The sequence below is a fragment of the Triticum dicoccoides genome, chromosome 1A (assembly GCF_002162155.2).
Source record: "Triticum dicoccoides isolate Atlit2015 ecotype Zavitan chromosome 1A, WEW_v2.0, whole genome shotgun sequence".
NCBI lineage: Eukaryota > Viridiplantae > Streptophyta > Magnoliopsida > Poales > Poaceae > Triticum > Triticum dicoccoides.
In genome coordinates, this window is record NC_041380.1 from 49330145 (window position 1) to 49335266 (window position 5122).

Sequence of the window (5122 nt, forward strand, 5' to 3'; positions counted from 1 at the left end):
CATTGACTAATGCTATGTTTGTCAATCTCTAATAAAATGTTCTACTTATACTTTTCCTTATGTGGTGCCATCACCTACCATAGGCTTAGTATATAATCTTTTGTTTATTTATTTTCCTTCTTTTATTTATTTCCTCTCCTATTTCTTTTCTTTTATTTGCAACATTAAAGTAAAGAAAGCAAAAAACTCATACTAAACTTTATTATATAACTTGCACACGATTACAAGGATAGATCACTAAGCAAACTCTCAAAGAAGAAAGGATCAAACTAAACTTTTATTCATCTAAAGCAAAAGGATCGAACTAAAATAAGTAAAAGCAAAAAGATAGTGGGATGATACGATACCAGGGCACCTCCCCCAAGCTTGGCGGAAGCCAAGGGGAGTGCCCATACCCGATACTCAGGTTTCCTTTGGTGGTGAAGAAGATGATGGTGGTGATGAAGCAATTCTATCCTTAAGGATCAAGAGATTCTCCAATCGACGGATGACGCTCCGAAGATGGGTGATGTGCTCTTGATGCAGAATATTTTCACGAGTGAGATACTTATTTTGTATGCGAACTATCTCAATGATGAGAAAGGCTTCAATCTCAGCAGGAGTAAGATGAGTAAGGTAAGGTTTAAGGATATCTTCCTCCTCCTCCTAAGCTGGCAGCGCTTGTTCGAAGACCGAAGGCTGATCTACGGTAACCTCCTTGCTCTCATCTACTCTGACAGCTTCCACGACTCTTCTCTCTTCAGCTCGATCTTCATCAACCAAGCATCCTCTTCCACATTGTTGGAGGAAGAAGAAGACATGATGCCTGGCCCGATAGATCTGACAGAAAACAACAAGAAAAGAGAACAGGGGATTTCTCCGCAATACGGTGATCAACATGTTCGGGAAGTATATATAGATTTTTTTATCTTGCCTGGCGCGCCCTTGTGTCTTGTGCCCACCAGGGTACGCTTGCTGGAAGTTTCTTTATTCCCAAAATTCTAAAATATTCCAAAACTGATAAAAAAATTTTTGCGGATTTTTCAGAGTCCGTTTACTTATCGTATCGCGTACCTCCTTATTTTCACGATTCTGGAGTGTTCCGGAAGGACTCTTTTATGTGTTCTTCCGGTGTCATAGTTTGGATAACATTACTTTCAACATTAATAGGCGTACCTGAGATATAATGCTTTATTCGTTGCCCATTGACAACCTTTGGGTTAGTACCTTCGGAATTATTTATCTTGATGGCTCCAGACCGGCAAACCTCCACGATGACGTATGGGCCTTCCCATTTTGAGAGGAGTTTTCCTGCAAAGAATCTAAAATGAGAGTTGTACAAAAGAACATATTCTCCAACTTTAAACTCATGCTTTTGAATTCTTTTGTCATGCCATCTTTTAATTTTTTATTTAAATAATTTTGCATTTTCATAAGCTTGAGTTCTCCATTCATCTAATGAGCTAATATCAAATAACCTCTTTTCACTAGCAAGTTTGAAGTCATAATTGAGTTCTTTGATTGCCCAAAATGCTTTATATTCTAACTCAAGAGGCAAATGACATGCTTTTCAATAAACCATTTTATAAGGAGACATACCCATAGGATTTTTATATGCTGTTCTATAAGCCCAAAGTGCATCATCTAATTTCTTAGACCAATTCTTCATGGACCTATTGAAAGTCTTTTGCGAAATTAATTTTATTTCTCTATTGGTAAGTTCAACTTGACCACTAGACTGAGGATGATAAGGTGATGCAATTATATGGTTAACATCATACTTGGCAAGCATTTTACGGAAAGCACCATGAATAAAGTGTGAATCACAATCAGTCATTAAATATCTAGGGACTGCAAACCTTGGAAAAATAACTTCCTTAAGCATTTTAATAGAGGTGTTGTGGTCAGCACTACTAGTTGGAATAGCTTCTACCCATTTAGTAACATAATCAACAACAACCAATATATGAGTATACCCATTAGAGGAAGGAAAAGGTCCCATGTAATCAAATCCCAAAACATCAAATGGTTCAACAACAAGTGAATAATTCATACGCATTTCTTGACGCTTACCGATATTACCTATTCTTTGACATTCATCACAAGATAAGACGAACTTACGGTTCCTTGAAGAGAGTAGGCCAATAAAATCCAGATTGCAATACCTTGTGAGCAGTTCTATCTCCAGCATGATGCCCTCCATAAGCCTCGGAGTGACATTTCTGTAGGATTTGTCCCTGTTCATGATCAGGTACACAACTCTAATAATACCATCTACTTCTTCTTTATAAAGATGTGGGTCATCCCAAAAGTAATGTCTTAAATCATAGAAGAATTTGTTCTTTTGTTGGTAAGTAAAGCTAGGTGGTAGATATTTAGCAACAATGTAATTAGCATAATCAGCATGCCAGGGAGTACCATGAGAAACATTTATTGCAGCTAACTGCTCATCAGGAAAACTATCATCAATAGGTAGTGGGTCATCAAGCACATTTTCAAGCCTAGACAAATTATCAGCAACTGGGTTCTCAGCTCGTTTTCTATCAATGATATGTAAATCAAATTCTTGTAACAAGAGAACCCATCGAATAAGTCTAGGTTTAGCATCTTTCTTTTCCATAAGATATTTAATAGCAACATGTTATGTGTGAACACTTACTTTGGAATCAACAATGTAAGGTCTAAATTTATCACAAGCAAACACCACTGCTAAGAACTCTTTTTCAGTAGTAGCATAATTTCTTTGAGCACTGTCTAGAGTTTTACTAGCATAATGAATAACGTTCAATTTCTTATCAACTCTTTGTCCTAGAACAACACCAACAACATAATCACTAGCATCACACATAATTTCAAAGGGCAAGTTCCAATTAGGTGGTTGAACAATAGGTGCAGAAACTAAAGCTTTCTTAAGTGTTTCAAAGGCTTCTAAACAATCATCATCGAAAACAAAAGGAATATCCTTCTGCAAGAGACTAGTAGGAAGCCTAGAATTTTTTGGAAAGTCTTTGATAAATCTCCTATAGAAACCAGCATGACCTAAGAAACTACAAATACCTTTTATATCTTTAGGACATGGCATTTTCTCAATTGCATCAACCTTAGCTTTGTCCACTTCAATACCTCTTTAAGAAATTTTATGACCCAAGACAATGCCTTCATTAACCATAAAGTGGCACTTCTTCCAATTCAAGACAAGATTTGTTTGTTCACATCTCTGCAAAACTCGATCAAGATTGCTTAAACAATCATCAAAAGACTTCCCATAAACAGAAAAGTCATCCATGAAAACCTCAACAATCTTTTCACAGAAGTCAGAGAATATAGCAGTCATACATCTTTGAAAGGTAGCAGGTGCATTACATAAACCAAAAGGCATACGTCTATAAGCATAGGTTCCAAAGGGACAAGTAAAAGTGGTCTTTTCTTGACCAGGTTGAGAAACAGGTATTTGTGAAAAGCCAGAATATCCATCAAGGAAGCAAAACTGTGTGTGCTTAGATAACCTTTCAAGCATTTGATCAATAAAAGGCAAAGGGTAATGATCTTTTCTAGTTGCCTTGTTTAAATTTCTAAAATCTATTACCATTCTATAGCCTGTAACAATTATTTGTGGAATAAGTTCATTCTTATCATTAGGAATAACAGTTATACCTCCTTTCTTAGGAACACAATGAACAGAACTTACCCATCTACTATCAGCTATGGGATAGATTATACCTGCTTCCAGAAGTTTTAATATTTCCGTTCTTACCACTTCTTTCATCTTCGGATTTAACCGACGTTGGTGATCAACAACGGGTTTAGCATCAGGTTCCATATTAATTTTGTGCTGACATAGAGTGGGACTAATGCCCTTTAAATCATCAAGAGTATATCCAATAGCATCTCGGTGCTTCCTTAGAACTTTCAATAATCTTTCTTCTTCATGTTCTGAAAGGTTAGCACTAATAATAACATGATATATCTTCTTTTCATCAAGATAAGCATATTTCAAAGTGTCTGGCAATTGTTTTAATTCAAACACAGGATCACCTTTAGGTGGAGGAGGACCTCCTAGAGTTTCAATAGGCAATTTGTGTTTAAGTAGAGGACGTTGTTCAAGTTTTTTTATCTATTTCATTTCTTTCATGCATATGAAAACCATTCTCATGGTCTAGCAAATATTGTTCTAAAGGATTAGTAGGTGGTACAACAATAGAAGCAAGACCAATTAATTCATCTTTACTAGGCAATTCTTTTTCATGAAGATTTCTACTAAACTTGGAAAAATTAAACTCATGAGACTCATTACCAAAACTAACACCGACAATTTGTTTCTCACAATCTATCTTAGCATTAACGGTGTTCAAGAAAGGTCTACCAAAAATAATGGGACAAAAGTCATCTTATGGGGAACCAAGAACATGAAAATCAGTAGGGTATGTTATTTTCTCATACAAGATTTCAACATCTCTAACAATCCCAATTGGTGATATAGTGTCTCTATTAGCAAGTTTAATAGTAACATCTATTTCATCTATCTCTGCGGGTGCTATGTCATTCATAATTTCTTGATATTAGGTATAAGGAATAGCACTCACACTAGCACCTATGTCACATAAACCATGATAACAGTGATCTCCTATTTTAACTAAAATGACATGCACTACAAAAAAAAGACACATCCGTGACATTTTGGGCCAAACGAAATTTTTTTTGTCATACATATGACACTTCTATGACGATAATTGTGACAAAAACCGGTATCATCATATATGTGGTGGGCTCCTACTTCTATGACAAAAAATCATGACAGAAAATGGGCTTTTCGTCCTGGGCGGGCCAGAGACGCAGCTGCATGACATTCTTTGGACCGTCCATGACGGAAAAAACCATGGTAGAAGCGAGGGGGAGGAAAATTTCGGGGAGTTCCCGGTTACGGTGTGAGGTCGAGGGCCGAGCGATGCGCGTTTCTCTCATACACATACGCGCGTGTGTGCGAGACGTTGGCTCTAACTGAACCCGAGAGAGGCGTTGGGCTCTAACTGAACCCGAGCGATTGCACAGGCTACACGTTACTGAACCCGAGCGATCGATCGATGGCTGTTAACTGAACCCGATCAAGCGATTCCTTGGCTACTGCTGCTAACTGAAGCCGATC